The 23077-nt window shown below is 48.5% G+C and overlaps 1 pseudogene; it reads right to left on the bottom strand.

Moving 5' to 3' along the window:
• Positions 1 to 23077, bottom strand: part of LOC141212354 (uncharacterized) — a 112955-nt pseudogene that overhangs the window by 61037 nt on the left and 28841 nt on the right.

Below are 23077 nucleotides of genomic sequence, written 5' to 3' on the forward strand. Positions count from 1 at the left end.
ATCTGGTGAGTAAATCAAAATGTCATCCAAATACACAACCATATTCTTACCAATCAAAGGTCTCAGGATGTCATTAATAAGGTTCTGAAAAAATGCAGGTGCATTGGTAAGACCGAAAGGCATTACCAGATTCTCAAAATGACCTACTGGAGTGTTAAAGGCAGTTTTCCATTCATCACCCTCCTTCACTCGTAAAAGGCCCCCCGGAGATCAATTTTGGAGAACCACTTGGCCCCCACTCACTGGTTAAACAAGTCAGGAATTAACGGCAATGGGAAGGAATTGTGTACGGTAATCTTATTAATTTCACGAAAATCCAGACATGGATGTAAACCGCCGTCCTTTTTTTTAACAAACAAAAATACAACTGCCACAGGCGACTTAGAAGGTCTAATGTGACCAGCAGCCAGGCTAGTCTGTATGTATTCCTCCAAGGCCTTTCTTTTAGGGATAGTCAGATTAAACAAGCGACTCTTGGGAAGAGTAGCTCCCGGAACAAACTCAATGGCGCAATCATAATCCCTATGAGGAGGTAAAACTTGCGACTCCTCCTCCGAAAAAAACCCTCCAAAAATCTTGAATAGGTACCAGTAATTCCCCTTTTTCCACAGCCGCAATGCGACCATTACAACATTTATCATAGCACTTCAGACTCCAAGACTATCATATTTGTAGACCAGTCCAACAAAGGATTGTGCAGTTTTAACCAAGGCAATCCTAGAACAACTGGAGAGGGTAAATTATCTAAAACAACCAAGTCCAAAATTTCTTGGTGAACTCCATTGATAGTGAGGGGAAATGCAGCAGTCTTGTGAGTAATACATTTCAAGGGAGTGTTATCAATTGCAATCACAGAAATAGGTGATGACAAAGGTTTGTATTTCAATTTAAGGTTTTCCAAAAACCCTTTATCAATCACATTAAGTGTTGAACCACAATTCACAAATACTTGAAATTCAATCAAATCTCCCTGCAAAGTAGTACACCCAGAAAGGAATACTCCTGCAGAGCGTAAACAAGCTATACAGGCGTAACTGACCTTTTTTTTTTTCTTTACTTAAACGACTCTCACAATACTTAATCAAATGGTCAGCTTTACCACAATAAAGACACAATCCCTCGGCGAACCTCCGGTCTCTTTCCTGAGAGCGGAGTGACATCGCCCCAACCTCCATCGGTTCTCCGCCATCAGAGCAGATTTTCTGGGGACTAGGAACTGACATTACAGAAGTCTTTATCTCATTAAGCCTGCACCTCAGCCTCCTGTCCACACAACAGCAATTTGCATGGCATCCTGCAGAGTCTCAGGTGCAGGGAATACAATTAACAGATCCTTAACCCTTTCACTCAGACCAGCAAGAAATAAACATCTCAGCGCAGGATCATTCCACTTAACTTGTGAAGCCCATCTCCTGAAGTGTGTGCAATAATTTTCAACATCACCTGACACCTGATTCAAATGCCTGAGTTTTGATTCAGCAGATGAGATTCGATCAGGATCGTCACATAATAGCCCCATAGCAGAAAAAAATTCTTCAACAAACCTTAAACACGGATCATTAGGTTGGAGAGAAAAGGCCCACCCCTGTGGTTCATTGCGCAAAAGTGACATAATAAAACCAATGAGCTGTGATTCATTCCCAGAGGACCTTGGTCTCAAACGAAAATATAACAAACAAGCGTTTTTAAAGGAACTGATGTTTACCATAAAAAACATCAGGCAGTCCTACCTTGGGTTTGACAAAATGCGCTCCAGAACAGATACTCAAGTGTTGCTGAAGCTCGGCCACCTCCAGAGACAATCCCTGCAGGCGTTGAGCCAAATCCTGGATGGAAACCATACTGATCCCCGAATTTCTTTCCTTTAAGTTTTTTGGGCTGGACTTACTGTTATGATCAGCAACAAATACTAAGCAAAGATAGGGGAAAGCTGTCCCTACAGTAAGACTAAGCTGAATCCCTACGATGTAGCTGGCAGCCTGTTCCTAGTGAACAGATCCGCCTTAGTCCTAGGCTAGTCTGAACGAAGACCTATAGAATAAAGGAAGGGGTCCCTAAAAGCACTAAGGGCTGGGACAAAAATGGGACACCTCCGAAACAGAGAAGTTGTTGCAGAACACAAAGACAAACTGACAAAAATGTACTAGAGGTCCCAGAGGACCAAGCGAACTTGACAGAGAAAGGCAGGCTAGAGAAACAGTCAAACACTGAAGTCCAGCACAGCCACAAGGGCGGAGTTGGAATATAAAGGCAGATGATCACGTGACCGCAAAACACAAGATGGAAAAAACAAACAGGAGGGTTCTAACAGAAATGTCCTACCCAGTGAAAGAAAATTTGGTTTGAGTCAAAGATCATGGGTCCTCCAGCAAGACAATGACCCAAAGCACATATCCAAAAGTACACAGGAATGGTTGAAAAATAAAAAACATAGACTGTTTTATAATGGCCAGCAATGAGTTCAGACCTCAATCCCACTGAAAATCTTTGGGGTGAGCTGAAATCTGCCGTTGGGAAAAATAACCTGCAAACCTTCAAGAGCTCGAACAAACTGCAAAGGAAGCGCGGGAGAAAATCCCAGCTGAGAAGTGCAAGAAGCTTATAGATGGCTACAAGAAATGTTTGGAGGTTGTCAGCAATGCCAAAGGGTGTGCAACCAAGTATTAATTACTTGAAGAACAGAGGGGAATGGGGTAAAGGAATAGTCAGCTCACCCAACGTGGATTAGCAGTCTTCATCTGTAAGGCAGCGCACGGAGAAGTCCCAGTCTCGGACGTGGAGACAAACAGCAGAAAATACAATAGAATATCTATGGATCTCTTTTGGTGACTTGCTACTACAGTTTCTAATGTGATCAATAAACTTTGCTTTTTATATTTTTGGCTACCGCTGGAGGATGTTCTTGTTTTTCTGCCAAGTATTAATTAGGGGTTTAGGGGGGCCTTTATTGCTGCACATGCTGTTTATTCGGTTTCATCTTTGAAATTGCCACAAGGAGGTTAAACAATGTTCTATTGTTGTATTACTTTGGACCACCAATTAAAAAAATCTTAAGGATATACTGTAACGTTCATTATTTCTGAAGATATTGTACAGGCCATGAAAAAAATGAAGGGATGCCAATAATGGTGATCAGCAGTGCACAGAAGCCCAGTCACTGAGCAGCGGGAGAAGCAGGTCCTCCGAGCCGTCACCACATGGATTATAGGAGGACTCCCAACACAGATTTATGTCATAGTCACAGGATAATGAATAAGGGACACATGCCGATTCCCCATGGGGGGTCGTCTGAGTTTTTTTCCTTCTGAGAACTAGAAATAAGTAAACCTCCAGCTATTTAACCTCTTTATTGTTGAAAATAATAGCACCCGAGGAGTCTATGTGAGGGGGTCCCAGTATGAGCCCATCGGGGTCTTCACTTTATAGTTATTTTCAGATGGGATGACCGAAATACATCTGTTCTAATAAAATATACATTTTCCTATAAAGTATTTATTCCCTTCCCAATATCCAGCATCTACCTGTAACGGCAGCGATCGGTGCTTAAACTCTGACCTTTGCGGTTAACCCCATGAATACATAGTTATATAGGTGTAAATAAGACTCAGGTCCATCAAGTCCAACCGGTCTCCACAAGTTCTACATTCTTTATCAATTATTTTAACCTACAATGACATTCACTGTGAGACAATCATCCGGCCCTTCTATAAATGCCATTTCTCTTGATTTAACAAATCTAATCGTCTGGAATAACTGAGAAGAAAAGCTGTATTGTCACAGGTAATACATTGGGATCACAGGTTTTTATCTCTGTATTACAGTCGTGAGGCAGTGAGGGGAATTATATGCGGGGGACGGTATGTATCCCCCAGGATGCTCATAGAGGCACATTGAACCCGCTGGAGTGCACTGGAATCACAGAAACACCTGTCGCTGCAGAGCAAAATAAAAGGAAAGTTTGGACTTGGTCAAACTATTTGACCAAGTTTGATTTAAGAAAACCCAGCGTGGGCTTTTATTTTGGGAGTGATCTGCAGGTGGCAGTGGGGCGGTCCACTCCCTCCTGCCGAGTCTTACAAGTGGCTCATGGCCACAGAATCCATTAAAAAACCTTCAGCAAAAGGTTTGGGTGTGTCAGTGGTTTGTTTGCTAAGCTGCAGAGCAGGAGGCTCTGTTCAATGCAAGCCTGGGTGAAGGTACAACAAAGGCTTGTGAAGGCAACTTAACTGGTGCACCCGAGTAAAATGGCGGCAGGTTTACACGGACTGTTTGGATCACCCGGCTGCGATCCGGAGGACATTGTGCAAATAAAGACATTTAAAGTTGAACTTTCCTTGGGTCACTGCCTCATTACAATATGGTGGAGAATGCGGGCAGTGTGAACTGAGGCATACCCCAAAACCAGCATGTCTGTGACCAAGTCTGTAAAGCTACAGCTCAAGCCTGCAGATATGGAGGGGCTACTAAAGCAGTTAGTACTCACCCAGCAGCACCAACATCTCCAGAGGCAACAGCAGGAGCAGCAACAGCAGGAGCAGCACCAGCAGCGCACTAATGACATGATCGTGCAGCAGATTGCGGCTCTGCAAGAGACGCCACCAGCACCGACCCCGGAAAGTTGTGAAGCCCGGGACAAGGTCCGTTCAGCCTTAAGGAAGCCGAATTCGGAGGATGACGTAGAAGCCTTCCTCACCATCTACATGCACACCACGGAGTGGGAGAACCTGCCAACTTCCCAGTGGGCTGACGTGGTGGCTCAGTTTTTGATAGGCGACGCGCAGAAGGCCTACTTTGGCCTGAATTGCGATGATGACCAGGACTATGGGAAGCTGAGATGTGAGATCCTTGCCCTACTGGGAGTTAATACATATTTGAGAACCCAACGGGTGTTTTCATGGACCTTTGTGGAGGCCGGGCCCGTGAGGTCTCAGGCATATGACTTGCAGCAGCTAGTTAAAAGGTGGCTCCAGCCTGAGACTTTGGCTCTGGCCCAGATGGTGGAGAGGGTTGTGGGGAGAACTCTGCCAGCAGCTATACAGAGTTGGGTGCGGCAAGGGGACCCAGGCACTTTAGACCAGGTGGTTAGCCTGATCGGGTGGTACACGGCCACTCAGGACTTTATACGGGACTCTGCCCCACTGCGACTATCACGCCGGACCCTGCAAGCCCAGGAGCCGGTGAAATGGTTGCGTCCCTCTGCTGGGGACAGTCAGTACCGAGCCCATAATGAGGGGGTACCCTGGAGTGAGGGAGGCAGACCAGTGTCCCCTAAAACGGTCTCAAAGACTAACGGTGCCTCCACTATCAGGTGCTGGCTGCGCCAAGGGCCAGGGCATGTGGCTGACAACTGCCCCCTGACTGTTGAACCCATGGACTGTGGGTTCACGCGCAGAGTCTCGATGTATGCCCAGACAGTCTGCACCGTGACTGCAGACGCTGTGGGCAGCGAACCCCAATTGTGCCAGGTACTCGTCAAAGGGTACCAGAAGGAGGCTCTCTTGGACTCAGGGAGCCTAGTGACTCTGGTCCATGGGTCACTGGTTGCCAAGGAGAACCCCAGAGGATGGAAAGTCGGGGTTGTTTGCATACATGGGGACCTCCGACAGCAGAGGTTACTTTTTCCACCCCGTGTGGGGAGATGAAACATGTGGTGGGAGTGGTGAAGACCCTTCCTGATGAGACTGTTTTGGGAAGATACTTACCCCTGTACTGGTCCCTATGGGAGAACAAAATTAACCCTCCCAGGGTAAATGTCCGGGCACGGAACCCAAAGATTCCGAGTCAGGGATACCTGCAGTAGGGGGTCGCCGACCTAGGGACAAAGTGTGACCCCGATAGGTTCCCCTAGAGGTATTGGCAGGAGAGGTTGAGGAGACCCCATCGATCCCAGAGCTGGAAGTGTCAAGAGAATGCCAAGAGTGTGCAAAGCAGCCATCAAAGCAAAAGGTGGCTACTTTGAAGAACCTAGAATATAAGACATATTTTCAGTTGTTTCACACTTTTTTGTTAACTATATAATTCCACATGTGTTAATTCATAGTTTTGATGCCTTCAGTGTGAATGTACAATTTTCATAGTCATGAAAATACAGAAAAAGCTTTAACCCCTTTACCCCCGAGGGTGGTTTGCACGTTAATGACCGGGCCAATTTTTACAATTCTGACCACTGTCACTTTATGAGATAATTACTCTGGAACACTTCAACGGATCCCCCTGATTCTGAAACTGTTTTTTCGTGACATATTGTACTTCATTGTTGTGGTAAAATTTCTTCGATATCACTTGCGTTTGTGAAAAAAAAGGAAATTTGGCGAAAATTTTGCAATTTTCAAAATTTGAATTTTTATGCCCTTAAATCAGAGAGATATGTCACACAAACTACTTAATAAATAACATTTCCCACATGTCTACTTTACATCAGCACAATTTTGGAACCAAAATTTTTTTTTGTTAGGGAGCTATAAGGGTTAAAAGTTGACCAGCGATTTCTCATTTTTTCAACAAAATTTACAAAACCATTTTTTTAGGGACCACATCACATTTGAAGTCACTTTGAGAGGCCTTTATGACAGAAAATACCCAAAAGTGACACCATTCTAAAAATTGCACCCCTCAAGGTGCTCAAAACCACATTCAAGAACTTTATTAACCCTTCAGGTGCTTCACAGGAATTTTTGGAATGTGGAAGAAAAAAATGAACATTTAACTTTTTTCACAAAAATGTTACTTTAGACCCAATTTTTTTTATTTTCACAGGGGTAACAAGAAAAAATGGACCCCAAAATTTGTTGTGCAATTAACCCTGGGCACGCATATACCACATATGTGGGGAAAAACCACTGTTTGGGCGCACGGCAGGGCTCGGAAGGGAAGGAGCGCCATTTGACTTTTTGATTGTAAAATTTGCTTGAATAATTAGCGGACGCCATGTTGCGTTTGGGCAAACAGGGGCTCTCCAAACATTGGAGCTCCCCCACAAGTGACCCCATTTTGGAAACTAGACCCCTCAAGTCACCTATCTAGATGCATAGTGAGCACTTGGAACCCCTAGGTGCTTCACAAATTGATTCGTAAAAATGAAAAAGTGTTTTTTTTTCCACTTTTTCATTTTTACGAATCAATTTGTGAAGCACCTGGGGGTTCCAAGTGCCCACTATGCATCTAGATAGGTGCCTTGGGGGGTTTAGTTTCCAAAATGGGGTCACTTGTGGGGGAGCTCCAATGTTTAGGCACACAGAGGCTCTCCAAACGCAACATGGCGTCCGCTAACAATTTGAGCCGATTTTCCATTCAATTTGTTAGCGGACACCATGTCGCGTTTGGAGAGCCCCTGATGTGCCTAAACAGTGGAGCTCCCCCACAAGTGACCCCATTTTGGAAACTATACTCCTCAAGTATTTTATTAAGGGGTATAGTGAACATTTTGAACCCAGAGGTACGACACAGAATTTTATAACATTAGGTCATCATATTGAATAAGTTGTCATTAGTCTTGAGCGCAAGTGCTCGCTACTTGAGTTTGCATCGGGTACTCAGGTATGCACCATTTACTGCATGTGCTCGAGTGACATGCTCGAGTCCCTGCCCCGCATGTTTCACGGTTATTAGACACCCAAAAAAAAAACATGCGGGGATCGCTCGTGCATGGCAGGCAATCCCCGCAAAGTTATTTTGGCCGCGAAGCATATGGGGCAGAGACTCGAGCATGTCACTCAAATATCCACGATACTCAATGCATACCAAAGCACCCGATGCAAACTCAAGTAGCGAGCACTTGCGCTCAACACTAGTCGCCATATCGTCATCTTTTTTTCTTACTTTTGAAAAAAATCCCAACCCCATCACAACCCTAACCTCAAACCCAGCCCTAACCCTAGCCCAACCCTAACCCTAGCACAAACCTAACCCGAGAGTTTATTTTTTACCCCGTTCCTCGTGCGGTATAAGTGATTAGACGACCTTATTCTTCGGGTCGGTGCGATTACAGCGATACCAGAATCATATCGGGTTTTTATGATTGACAGCTGTCACACACTGAAAGACGCATGTTTTGTAAAATCTAGTTTTTGCATCGCCATATTTTGAGAGCTATAATTTTTCCAGATTTTGGCAGACAGAGTCATGTGACGGCTTGATTTTTGCAGGATGAGTTGACGTTGTTATTTGTGCCATTTTTTGATCGCTTTCTATTCCGATTTTGGGAGGCAGAATAAACAAAAACCAACAATTCAGGAATTGTTTTTTTTTTTTAAATGCCGTTCCGCGTGTGGTAAAATTGATAAGGCAGCTTTATTCTTCGGGTGAGTACGTTTACAACGGTACCACATTTATATAGTTTTTCTATGTTTTGCACTTTTACATAATAAAAGCAATTTTATAGAAAAAATTATTTTTTAGCATCGCTTTATTCTGAGAGCTATAACGTTTTTATTTTTCGGCTGATGGAGCTGTATGTCGGCTTGTTTTTTGCGGGACGAGATGACGGTTCCATTTTTATGTATATTCGTCTTTTTAATCGCGTGTTATTCCATTTTTTGTTTGGCAGTATGATGATAAAGCATTGTTTTTTGCTTCGTTTTTTTTTTTTTTTCCCGTGTTCACTGAAGGGGTTAACTAGTGGGACAGTTTTATAGGTCAGGTCGTTCCGGACGCGGTGATACCAAATATGTGTACTTTTATTGTTTTTTTTTTTATAATAATATTTATTGATGGGTACATTATATTTTTATTTTTTGTGGATTATTTTTTTTATTTTTTTTTTAACTATTTTTGCAATTTATTTTTTTTTTCACTTTATGACACTTTTTCACTTTGTCCCACTATGGGACTTTCACTTTTTTTCTCTGATCGCCAGCATGGCACAGGAATGGAGCACCATCCCTGTGCCATGCAGACTGTCAGCGCTGGACAGGGAGAAGATAGTTTGGAGATGCACTGGCATGTCCAAAAAATCTTCCTGCTGTCTGGTGACCCGGATGTTGTCATGACGACATCGGGTCGTCATGGCAACATCCTGGAAGCCACGGCAGACAGCGCTGGAGGCCGGAAGAGGAGGTGAGTATCGGCGATCACCTCCCCTTAGCCACCGCAATGCTGCGATCGACTTCGATGGCAGCATTGCGGGGGTTAATGTGCCGGGAGAGGTGCGGGACCGCTCCCTGCACATAGCACCGGGTGTCAGCTGTGACAATCAGCTGACACCCGGCGGCGATCGCGCCCGCACAGCCTGTGTGCGGGCGAAATCGCCAGGGCGTATAAATACGTATCTGGTCCAGAAGTCCCAGGGCACAGATACGTACTAATATGCCCTATGTCGTAAAGGGGTTAAATGAGAAGGTGTGTCCAAACTTTTGGTCTGTACTGTAACTCCAAGTAAATCAAACTTCTGTGAAATCAAACTGTCCACTTAGGAAGCAACACTGATTGACAATCAATTTCACATGCTGTTGTGCAAATGGAATACACAATAGATAGAAATTATTGCCAATTATCAAGACTCCCTCAATAAAGGAGTGGTTCTGCAGGTGGGGACCACAGACCACATCTCAGTACCAATGCTTTCTGGCTGATGTTTTGGTCACTTTTGAATGTTGGTTGGGCTTTCACACTCGTGGTAGCATGAGACGGACTCTACAACCCACAGAAGTTGCTCAGGCAGTGAAGCTCATCCAGGATGGCACATCAATGCAAGCTGTGGCAAGGTTTGCTGTGTCTGTCAGCGTAGTGTCCAGAGGCTGGAGGTGCTACCAGGAGACAGGCCAGTACACCAGGAGACGTGGAGGGGGCCGTAGGAGGGCAACAACCCAGCAGCAGGACCGCTACCTCTGCCTTTGTGCAAGGAGGAACAGGAGGAGCACTGCCAGAGCCCTGCAAAATGACCTCCAGCAGGCCACAAATGTGCATGTGTCTGCACAAACGGTTAGAAACCGACTCCATGAGGGTGGTATAAGGGCCCGACGTCCACAGATGGGGGTTGTGCTCACAGCCCAACACCGTGCAGGACGCTTGGCGTTTGCCACAGAACACCAGGATTTGCAAAGTCGCCACTGGCGCCCTGTGCTCTTCACAGATGAAAGCAGGTGGGTTCACACTGCGCACATGTGACAGACGTGACAGAGTCTGGAGACGCTGTGGAGAGCGATCTGCTGCCTGCAACATCCTTCAGCATGACCGGTTTGGCAGTGGGTCAGTAATGGTGTGGGATGGCATTTCTTTGGAGGGCCGCACAGCCCTCCATGTGCTCGCCAGAGGTAGCCTGACTGCCATTAGGTACCGAGATGAGATCCTCACACCCTTTGTGAGACCATATGCTGGTGCGGTTGGCCCTGGGTTCCTCCTAATGCAGGACAATGCCAGACCTCATGTGGCTGGAGTGTGTCAGCAGTTCCTGCAAGATGAAGGCATTGAAGCTATCGACTGGCCCGCCCGTTCCCCAGACCTGAATCCGATTGAGCACATCTGGGATATCATGTCTTGCTCCATCCACCAACGTCACGTTGCACCACAGACTGTCCAGGAGTTGGCGGATGCTTTAGTCCAGGTCTGGGAGGAGATCCCACAGGAGACCATTCGCAACCTCATCAGGAGCATGCCCAGGCGTTGTTGGGAGGTCATACAGGCACGTGGAGGCCACACACAATACATAGCCAGGTCTTTTTCACAATTAATCTCGTAAAAGCAATACCTGATAAAGATGCAATTACTTACCGATAATGAGATTTTTCATAACCCATAACAGAGAGAGAGGGGATCCGCCCATCAAGGACAGGAAACCTAAGAAAAAAGGACGGTACCTCTCCCTCGCATCAGTTGGATTACAGAACGCTGGAGGACCTCCAATGGTTATTACAACAATTCAAACAACATCATTAAAACACCTCTGTGACAAAACACAAAAGGCCAAAGGTGTGCTCACCCACACGTGAAGGGAGGGAATATAAGGGTGCTGTCATAGGTTCTGAAAAATCCCATTAAAAGTAAGTAATTACGTCTCTTTTTTCTCACCCATGACAGCGCCACGGAGAGAATTACAGAGAATTATAATTCAGGGAGGGACCACAGTTTGCAGAACCCTTCTCCCAAAGCGGAGACCAGAGGAGGAGGCCAGATCCAACTGATAGAGCCTATAGAAAGTAGAGGGAGAACACCATGTTGCTGCCTTAAAAATCTGTTTGATGGAAACTTCCGACCTTTCCGCCCATGAGGTTGCCACTGCTCTTGTGGACTGAGCCTTTAATCCTTCTGGAACAACATTCCCACTCGCAGAGTAGGATAGACTAATGGTCTCGCTAATCCATCTAGCTATTGCACATTTTGAAGCCTTACGCCCCTTCCTAGATCCCTGAAAGGAAGCAAATAAATACCTATCCTTTCTCCAAGCCTGTGTGACTGACAGGTACTCAACTATACATCTCCTTACAACCAGTATACAAACTTTCTCTTCCTTAGAATTTTTTGGTGTGGTACAAAAAGATGGAGGGACTACCTCCTGAGTCCCATAAAAACAGGAAGCTACCTTAGGCAGATAGTCATTCTAAAACCAGACCCATCCAATCATCTAGGATCTGTGTGAAAGGGGGGGCCTGAATGTCGCTAACCCTGTGAGCTGAAGTTAAGGCAACTAGGAGAGCCATCTTTAATGAGAGAAACTTCAGTGATGTTGACTAAGGGTTCGAATGGAGAATCAGTCAGCTGTCAGAACCAAATTCAAATCCCAAGGGGGCAATATCTGCCTAATAACGGGCCTAGATCTAGCGGAGGCCCTAATAAACCGAGAGACCCAGGGATTACCTGTCAAGTTATAATTATATAGAGCTCCCAGTGCTGAAACCTGGACTTTAAGGGTACTGGTAGAAAGGCCTTGTTCTGAACCCCATTGTAGGAACTCTAGGATGACAGTAATCAGTACCCTTTGCTGCACTTTTGCCCCTGAGGTGGTTAGAAACTTTCTCCAGGTCTTACCATAAGCTTTAGTGGTGACAGCCTTCCTACTCTGAAGTAGGGTAGAAATTAAATTAGGAGAAAATCCTTTGTCTTGCAATAGCGCCTCTCAAATTCCAGGTTGTCAAATACAGATTGGTTACCTGGGGATGGTGCACTGGCCCCTGGCAGAGAAAATCCGGAATCACGCAAGGGTCGGTGACGACAGTATTCTTAACCAGGAAAACTACGTCCTTCTTGGCCAGAAGGGGACAATTAGTATAACCCTCGCTCTGTCTTCTCTGATCTTCCTCAGGACTGATAATAATATAATAATAATTTTTATTTTCATAGCGCCAACATATTCCGCAGCACTTCACAATTTTAGTGGGGACTTATACAAACAATACAGAATAAGCATATCTCAAATCAAAAGGAGTGAGGGCTCTGCTCGCAAGATTACAGTCTATGAGGAAATGGGGGAGACACAAAAGGTAAAATGTACATATATTGTATAATGCAGCCTAGATATACTAAATAGGATAAATAATAATACATGGACTGGTCGCCAGCCAGTATGTGTACAGTCCTGACCGAGGCTATTAAGTGCATGGATTGTATGAACCTGAAGTTGAAGAAGAGCTTAATATGGGGGAAAACTGTGACGGACAGATAGTGTGTTGAGGCGATACGCCAGTCTGAAGAAATGGGTTTTTAGGGTCCGCTTGAAACTGTGGGTATTGGGAATTAATCAAACTGGGTAGTGCATTCCAAAAAATTGGCGCAGCACGCGAGAAATCTTGGAGACGGGAGTGGGAAGTTTGGATTATGGAGGATTTTAGTTTTAAGTCACTGGCAGAACGGAGGGCATGTGTAGGGTGGTAGACTAAGACAAGAGAGGATATGTAGGGGGGTACTGAAGCATGGAGCACTTTGTGGGTAAGCGTGATAAGTTTAAATTGAACTCTATATTGGATGGGCAACCAATGCAATGACTGGCACAGGGAAGAGGCATCGGTGTAGCGGTTGGCGAGGAATATGATCCTGGCTGCTGCGTTAAGGACGAATTGGAGAGAGGAGAGTTTAGTAAGGGGGAGACCGATTAGGAGAGAGTTGCAATAGTCGAGGCGAGAATGAATAAGAGCTAAAGTAAGAGTTTTTGCCGAGTCAAAGGTGAGAAAAGTCCCGATTCTTGAGATGTTTTTGAGGTGTAGATGATATAAACGAGCGAGTAATTTGATGTGAGGAATGAAGGACAGGTTTTTAAAGCGCGCTTGAAGACATGGGGTCTAGGCATCAGTCTGATCGTCTGGGGTAGAGCATTCCAGAGAACTGGTGCAGCACGAGAGAAGTCTTGGAGACGGAGGTGCGAGGTTCGGATAATGAGGGATGTTAGTCTTAGGTCATTTGTAGAACGGAGGGCACATGTACGGCGATAGACAGAGATGAGAGAGGAGATATAAGGCGGTGGAGAACTGTGGAGAGCTTTGTGGGTGAGAGCGATGAGTTTATATTGGACCCTGTAGCGAATGGGCAACCAGTGTAATGACTGGCACAAGATGGAGGCATCGGTGGAGCGGCTGGACAGAAATACGACCTTGGCTGCCGCATTCAGGACGGATTGGAGAGGAGAAAGTTTGGTAAGAGGGAGACCGATCAGAAGAGAGTTGCAGTAGTCCAGACGAGAGTGAATAAGAGATATAGTAAGAGTTTTAGCAGTCTGTACATGTCCCCGCTTAATTGTAAAGTGCTGCGGAATATGTTGGCGCTATATAAATAAAAATTATTATTATTATTAGGAATTGGGTACAGTGTAGTGGTGAAAGCAATAGTTTAGGATAGAAACAGTTAATGTGTTTCGCAATAGCTGCAGAGCAGGAGGAGCCGGGATAGTTACCAGGAGGTTTAGTGACTGCAGCAGGGGAGTAACGGGGAAGTCAGCGCAGCAACCGAAGGAGGATTGGTGATTGGCCCAGTCAAAAGGGGAGGAGATTAGGCCAGGGCGGAGTAACGGTTTTTCCTGTCAGTTAGTTCTGAGGGAGGGATGTGACAGAGCAGTAGCTGGAGGTCCAGGGGGCACAGAAACCCGGTCCGACCAGCAGCAGAGGAACGTTAGTCAGGAACTCTAAAACGACTTTCCCTTAATGTTCGGGGCCTACGGTCCACAGGAGTCAGCAGAGTAACTTGTCTCAAAATCTTCCCAGAAGGGGAAGTCGGACGGGGAATAGTACAGAGGAAATGGAACGGGACTCTAAAAACTGCGAGGGTCTCAGAGGCCAAAGAGGTCGACTATGGAAGGGACATCTCAGGAGAAACAGACGGTGAATATTAACATATGCTGTGCAATGAACTGTGAACCTGGAAAAGGATGCGCCCAATACTGCGTGTTCCCTCATGGTGAAGTTGGACTGTTAAGTAAAGTTCTTTTTTGTAAAACGGAGTGGAAGTCCCCTATCGTGTGTGCGGCGGTTACTGAAGTGGAAAAACCGAAGACGGCAAAGATCTGCGACCAAAACGTGAGTGTTCTGCACCACATGCACAGCACAGGAGAATGGGGACATTTGTCTTGGTCAGGGAGCCAGGGTGTAGGAACACAACAGTCTCTCGCCACTACTACCACCCTCACAAAAAATGCATAGGCCTGATGTAATCCCAAGGAATCAAGAAGGTGTAGCTACAGTCACCACTGGCAGCACTGTGAGCGACAGCTGTAACTGCGCCCCGACACTGAGTGACGGTCGCTCTGTACTGATGCACTGCTGAGCCGGCTGTCAGTCTCAGTCCCGGGCGCAGGTACAGACGCCGCTCAGTGCTGCGTACGGTGACAGTAGCTGCGTTGGCGCCTGCATGACTGAAAGCCGGCGGCTTCAGGGTGCCGCACACGCAGTACAGCGGCTGGGCACCTCCCTAATGCTATTAACCAGCAGATTAACCCCATATGTGCATGTTACTGGCGATATCCAACCACACAGGTTCCCTGTAAGGAACAATATACAATAAATGTAAATCACTACAAATCTGAGACCTCAGAGACGTGTAACATCTTATTCTGGTCGTGTCTGCTACGAAACTCCTTCTATTCCCCCCTAACATGTAGACTGTGAGCAGGGCCCTCCCTTATATTGTACCATACTGATACCGGGGGGGACATCACCGGAGTAACCGCCCAGTGTGGGACGTCGGATCAGGGGACAGAGGACCCCATCAGTCACCAGAACAGGAGTCCTGAGACCCCAACAAGCTCAGGAGGAACGACCCTTCATAACCCTCATTACTGATCGGCCATTATGTCAAGAAGCGATGAATCTTCCTAATATTTCTTCTGATGTCACCTTATGAGGCTTCATTGTCCTCCAAACACAATCGGAAATCTGCTGATTTATCCACAGAATCTAAAATCAAACGCTGCGGACAATCACTCTCCTGTGTGAGCGATGGGGGAGGGGAGCGGAGAAGACAAGACAGGGAGGGAGCGAGGACAGCAGCACAAGAGTCACATGTACAAGGCAAAAAAAGAGGAGAAAAGCCGAAAATGGGAGATTCATCATTACACGTCATCTACAGCGAACCTGGTGTAAGAGGCCGGAGCTCCTCCATCATCACCTCCTGGTACCGATCCTGGTGTCCTTCTAGATACTCCCACTCCTCCATGGAGAGATAGACAGCGACGTCCTGACACCTTATAGGAACCTGACAACAACGACACCGTCATCACCCAGAATCCTCCAGTGCCGTCCTGTATAATGTCCCAGCAGTCACCTCTCCGCTCACCACCCAGAATCCTCCAGTGCTGTCCTGTATAATGTCCCAGCAGTCACCTCTGCGGTCATCACCCAGAATCCTCCAGTGCTGTCCTGTATAATGTCCCAGCAGTCACCTCTCTGCTCATCACCCAGAATCCTCCAGTGCCGTCCTGTATAATGTCCCAGCAGTCACCTCTCCGCTCACCACCCAGAATCCTCCAGTGCTGTCCTGTATAATGTCCCAGCAGTCACCTCTCCGGTCATCACACAGAATCCTCCAGTGCTATCCTGTATAATGTCCCAGCAGTCACCTCCTCAGTCATCACCCAAAATCCTCCAGTGCTGTCCTGTATAATGTCCCAGCAGTCACCTCTCCGGTCATCACCCAGAATCCTCCAGTGCCGTCCTGTATAATGTCCCAGCAGTCACCTCTCCGGTCATCACCCAGAATCCTCCAGTGCTGTCCTGTATAATGTCCCAGCAGTCACTTCTCCGGTCATCACCCAGAATCCTCCAGTGCTGTCTTGTATAATGTCCCAGCAGTCACCTCTCCGCTCATCACCCAGAATCCTCTAGTGCTGTCCTGTATAATGTCCCAGCAGTCAACACTCCGCTCATCACCCAGAATCCTCCAGTGCTGTCTTGTATAATGTCCCAGCAGTCACCTCTCCGGTCATCACCCAGAATCCTCCAGTGCCGTCCTGTATAATGTCCCAGCAGTCACCTCTCCGCTCAGCAGCTCAATCATCTTGTTGCTGAGCTCTAGGATCTTCTTCTTCTTCCTCTCATGTATCGGGGGGTGCGGGGGAGGCTCTGTGATGGGGCCCGGGCTCCGCCCTCCTGACTCCTGGAGATGGATGATGGGAGTCACACCCTCCCCCGGTGTCTTCCTCACTATTGTGTAATCCTGTGTATGGAGAGAGACACTTAGGGAGAAGAATTCCTTCCCGACTCCAGATCTGACAATCAGTAGAAATCCCGGGATCAATAACCGTCTCCAGTAATCTGGGGCCATAACCTGGAATATTATTACACTCAGGACAGACATCCAGGCCCCTCTACAACTCTTATAGGGAATCCCCATGACAACTCCTCCTGGCAGAGAACTGCACACCATCACTGCTCTTACAGTAAAGAATCCTTCTCTTCCTCCTCTGGATTTCCTCTTCCCGATGTTGGACTTGTTACATAACACAATAAAGCTGATAGAAATGTAGAGGAGTTACCTCTCCGCTCAGCAGGGAGATGATCTCCAGGGTGAAGTGTAATAATCTTCTGGTGGTCTCGTCCTCGTCCATCCTCGGGGGGGTCATTCAGAAGAAGGAGGGATGAACACTGGATCAGCTGGAGGGATCTCGTCCTGCCGGCGTCTTCATGATAAAGGAGAAGATGGAGATCACAGGGGACGATATAACGACAATCACTGAATTCTGACCCAAATATCCGATATTTATCAGGAAGAATCTGGAGAAAAAGCCACAAACTCCACCGCAACCTCCTCCGCCGATCTGACGGCTCATTATCAGCCTCGTAGGAGGATGGTCATCGTTGTAACTACACCGCCAGTGGAGGAAGGTCACCGTGGTAACTACACAGCCAGCGGAGGACGGTCATCGTGGTAACTACACCGCCAGCGGAGGACGGTCATCGTGGTAACTACACAGCCAGCAGAGGACGGTCACCGTGGTAACTACTCCTCCAGGAGAGGACGGTCACCGTGGTAACTACACAGCCAGCGGAGGACGGTCATCATGGTAACTACACCTACAGCGGGGGACGGATCACCGTGGTAACTACACAGCCAGTGGGGGACGGTCATCGTGGTATCTACACCTCCAGCGAAGGACGGTGACTGTGGTAACTACACTGCCAGTGGGGGGAATGGTCACCGTGGTAACTACACCTCTAGCGGGGAACGGTCACCGTGGTAACTACACTGCCAGCAGAGGACGGTCACCGTGGTAACTACACCTCCAGCGAAGGACGGTCACTGTGGTAACTACACTGCCAGTGGGGGGAATGGTCACCGTGGTAACTACACCTCCAGCGGGGGACGGTCACCGTGGTAACTACACTGCCAGCAGAGGACGGTCACCGTGGTAACTACACCTCCAGCGAAGCACGGTCACTGTGGTAACTACACCTGCAGCAGAAGACAGTCACTGTGGTAACTACACTGCCAGTGGGGGGGAACGGTCACCGTGGTAACTACACCTCCAGCGAAGGACGGTCACTGTGGTAAATACACCGCCAGCGGGGGACGGTCACCGTGGTAACTACACCTCCAGCGGAGGACGGTCACCGTGGTAACTACACCTCCAGCGGAGGACGGTCACTGTGGTAACTACACCTCCAGCAGAGGACGGTCACGGTGGTAACTACAATGCCAGTGGGGGGGACGGTCACCGTGGTAACTACACCTCCAGCGGGGGACGGTCACCGTGGTAACTACACCTCGAGCGGGGGACGGTCACCGTGGTAACTCCATCTCCAGAGGAGGACGGTCACCGTGGTAACTCCATCTCCAGAGGAGGACGGTCACCGTGGTAACTCCACCTCCAGCGGAGGACGGTCACCGTGGTAACTACACCTCCAGCGGGGGACGGTCACCGCGGTAACTACACCTCCAGCGGAGGACGGTCACCGCGGTAACTACACCTCCAGCGGAGGACGGTCACCGCGGTAACTCCACCTCCAGCGGGGGACGGTCACCGCGGTAACTCCACCTCCAGCGGGGGACGGTCACCGTGGTAACTCCACCTCCAGCGGGGGACGGTCACCGTGGTAACTCCACCTCCAGCGGGGGACGGTCACCGTGGTAACTCCACCTCCAGCGGGGGACGGTCACCGTGGTAACTCCACCTCCAGCGGGGGGCGGTCACCATGGTAACCACACCTCCAGTGGGGGACGGTCACCGTGGTAACCACACCTCCAGCGGGGGACGGTCACCGTGGTAACTCCACCTCCAGCGGGGGCGGTCACCGTGGTAACTCCACCTCCAGCGGGGACGGTCACCGTGGTAACTCCACCTCCAGCGGGGACGGTCACCGTGGTAACTACACCTCCAGCGGTGGACGGTCACCGCGGTAACTACACCTCCAGCGGAGGACGGTCACCGCGGTAACTACACCTCCAGCGGAGGACGGTCACCGCGGTAACTCCACCTCCAGCGGGGGACGGTCACCGCGGTAACTCCACCTCCAGCGGGGGCGGTCACCGTGGTAACTCCACCTCCAGCGGGGGACGGTCACCGTGGTAACTCCACCTCCAGCGGGGGGCGGTCACCGTGGTAACCACACCTCCAGTGGGGGACGGTCACCGTGGTAACTCCACCTCCAGCGGGGGACGGTCACCGTGGTAACTCCACCTCCAGCGGGGGACGGTCACCGTGGTAACTCCACCTCCAGCGGGGGCGGTCACCGTGGTAACTCCACCTCCAGCGGGGACGGTGAGGTGAGGAGGAGCCGCTGCACATCCCCCATACAACACTGAGGAGCCGCAGTCACATGGAGCAGGAGCCTCCACAGGAACAGCTCTGATCTCACCCCACACTCTCCTCTCACAGATTCACCACAAACCCTCCCTGTAATCTCACCGGAATGGCGGGAAGCGGAAACCTGCTGCTGGCTGATACCAGAGAGCAAGAGCTGCGCACAACCAGGACGGAGCTGCTGCACTGAGAGCGGGAGGACCTGTGGTGACGTCACCGCCATGTGATCAGGGGGCGGAGCTCAGGAGAGAGGTGGTGAAGGACCTGTGGTGACGTCATCACCATGTGATCAGGGGGCGGAGCTCAGGAGAGAAGTGAACGTACTGTGGTGACGTCACCGCCATGTGATCAGGGGGCGGAGCTCACAAGAGAAGTGGTGAAGGACCTGTGGTGACGTCACCGCCATGTGATCAGGGGGCGGAGCTCAGGAGAGCAGTGGCGAAGGACTTGTGGTGACGTCACCGCCATGTGATCAGGGGGCGGATCCCAGGAGAGATGTGAAGGTCTTGCGGTGATGTCACCGCCATGTGATCAGGGGCGGGGCTCAGGAGAGATGTGGTGAAGGACCTGTGGTGACGTCACCCCCATGTGATCAGGGGGCTGGGCTCAGGCGAGATGTGGTGAAGGGCTTGTGGTGACGTCACCACCATGTGATCAGGGGGCGGCGCTTAGCAGTGAGAACTCCGGTTGGTGATTGGCTCCAGCAGTGTGACGTGTTTGATCCCTTTTCTTCTATTGCTTTTTCTCTTCAGATTTTGCAGCACACGGTTTACGCCTCAGACCCTCACTGCCGCCAGCCCCGCTCCGCCTCAGACCCTCACTGCCACCAGCCCCGCTCCGCCTCAGACCCTCACTGCCACCAGCCCCGCTCCGCCTCAGACCCTCACTGCCCCCAGCCCCGCTCCGCCTCAGACCCTCACTGCCACCAGCCCCGCTCCGCCTCAGACCCTCACTGCCACCAGCCCCGCTCAACCTCAGACCCTCACTGCCTCCAGCCCCGCTCCGGCTCAGACCCTCACTGCCGCCAGCCCCGCTCCGCCTCAGACCCTCACTGCCGCCAGCCCCGCTCCACCTCAGACCCTCACTGCCGCCAGCCCCGCTCCGCCTCAGACCCTCACCGCCGCCAGCCCCGCTCCGCCTCAGACCCTCACCGCCGCCAGCCCCGCTCGGCCTCAGACCCTCACCGCCTCCAGCCCCGCTCGGCCTCAGAACCTCGCCGTCGCCGTCCCCGCTCGGCCTCAGACCCTCGCCGTCCCCGCTCGGCCTCAGACCCTCGCCGTCCCCGCTCGGCCTCAGACCCTCGCCGTCCCCGCTCGGCCTCAGACCCTCGCCGTCCCCGCTCGGCCTCAGGCCCTCGCCGGCCCCGCTCGGCCTCAGGCCCTCGCCGGCCCCGCTCGGCCTCAGACCCTCGCCGGCCCCGCTCGGCCTCAGACCCTCGCCGGCCCCGCTCGGCCACAGACCCTCGCCGGCCCCGCTCGGCCTCAGACCCTCACCGCCGCCGGCCCCGCTCCGGCTCAGACCCTCACCGCCACATGGTGTCATGTTATTATTTTTCTTTCTTCAAAACTAAGTTGAATATTTCATAATGGTCAAAATTGGCAATAAGGCCTCTGGAGCAACCTCTGGGTCAATTACTTCTCTCACTCAAATTGACATGAACAAATACCTCAAAAAAACAACAAGCTAAATCTACTACATCTAAACCTAAGTCCCAGCAACCTTCAGATTTGCATTCTCAATATGACTTTGATTCTGAACCGGAAAGTAACGCAGATGACTGCGGATCTACAAATGATCATCCAGTATCTCGCTCCTTCATTAAAAGGATACTTGCTAAATCATTAGAACCTATTGAGAAGGACCTCACCGACATAAAACAAGAAATCACACAAATAGGTCCGAGAGTAGATTCTCTAGAAACTACCCATTCTACTCTAATACAACAATCTAATGCTTCATTAACCAGCATTCAAAATCAAGAAGGCCAAATTAATCAAATATATTCCATCCTAGAAGATCACGAAAATAGAGAAAGACGAAACAATCTTCGCATAAAAGTCCTCCCTGAATCGGTAGCAACTGAAGCAATAACTCCAACACTCAGAGAAATATTTCTCAAGATTTTGAATTCTGACAATCCTCCCAACATTGAAATAGTGAGAGCGCATAGAGCCCTGAGGCCCAGACCCAAGCCAGGAGATCCACCACGTGACGTCATTTGTCGATTCTTGGACTTTCACATCAAAGATCTATTATTAAGGACAAGCGAATCCAAGCTAGGACCTCGACTGAGATCCAAGATGCTTGTAAAGAACTCTGAATCACTCTTGAAAAATACCCGGATTTGGAAGCATCCAATTCTGCATCTTCCTTGAATCCCCTATTTCTACCCACACCTTGGAGTGTCTTCTCGCCTACCAAGTCGCAACGATCCAAACGTAAACTAACAAAGCACTCTTCTATCTCTAAGGACAGCGAAGCCGGCTGAACCAAAGTTCTTCTTGCCAGACTTAATTAGTCCTAAGTCATTATAACTTCTGTTTTGGATTCCTATAATTGGTTGACTGTTCAAACTTATGAACCTTTTACTTATTTAGCCATTAATCTAATTCTGAATAGGGTGCAATTTGTTGATGTTTCCCTGCACCCTGGCATTACGAGTCAAAAGACTGTTATACTAATTCTCAGTAATGAACTGTTTAAGTCCAAGGACTATTCTTTTTTATTTTCTCTATTTTTCTGCTTCCCTGTTGAGTGAGGCGCAATTGGTGAGGTTTTCTTTGCCAACTGACATCTTACGCTAAAAGAACCGCCTTACTTGTTCCTTAAGCTCTGTGTGTTAACTCCAACTGGAGTCCTCTCCAACAGGTCTGTCCCTGCATCTTTAATGTTACCCTTAACTTTAGTTGCAGCGACGGGCTCGCCTTTACGAGATCATATGTAAATGATCATACACAGAGCTTATTGCACTGACACCATCACGCCCCCCTTCCTACTGTTCGTAATACAATACTATATTTTATAGTACTGTTATTTGTATTTACAAATACTTTTTGTACCTCTCTTGTTGATACTGTTCCTACTGTTCTAATGACACTATATCTCTACAATTTTCCATCTCTCCTATCCTTTCTCTTCCCTCTAATACTTCTAAGGATAAACTTCCATGTTCCAACACCGCCCCCCCATGGATTCCAGACAAGGTAATATCAAACTAGCAAACTTTAATTCCCATGGCCTCAATTCACCTATACCAAGATCCCAAACATTAGACAGATTTAGAAAGGAAAACTTCAATATTCTTTTCATACAAGAAACACATTTTCAATCAGAGAAACTCCCCACCTTTGAAAAAGCTTAATATAACCAATGGTATCACGCCACTACACCTCAAAAGAGATCTCGAGGAGTGTCAATAGCTTTTGCCAAGGACACACCTTTCTTCTGAACGATTCTCTAATCGATTCAGAGGGGCGATTTATTTTTGTGAAAGGCCTTTTGGCAGGCACCCTGGTAACAATCGGTAACTTATACGCTCCAAATAAAAAAACAAATCAAATGGATTATTTCCAAACTGAATAAATTCCGCTCTTTTATGGAGGGTATTCCAATCATCGGAGGAGACCTTAATATACCCATGGATCCCTCTTTAGATTCTTCCTCAAAACAATGCCAAGTTTCCTACCGAGCTCTAGCCAGAATAAAAAAATCACTCCATACCTCATCACTTATAGATATTTGGCGATACCTCCACCCTTCTGATTTAGACTATACATACTTTTCTCATTCTCACAATTCCTACCATAGGATTGACTATGTCTTCCTTCCAAGGCCCTTACTACCAAGAGCTTTAAAGGCAGAAATACTTCCATCGGTTCACTCGGACCACTCAATAGTCTCAGTTTGTTTTTCAATCTCCAAACC

Source organism: Phyllobates terribilis, unplaced genomic scaffold (assembly GCF_046119375.1).
Source record: "Phyllobates terribilis strain yellow unplaced genomic scaffold, ASM4611937v1 Scaffold_171__1_contigs__length_4068163, whole genome shotgun sequence".
In the NCBI taxonomy this organism is placed as follows: Eukaryota; Metazoa; Chordata; class Amphibia; order Anura; family Dendrobatidae; genus Phyllobates; species Phyllobates terribilis.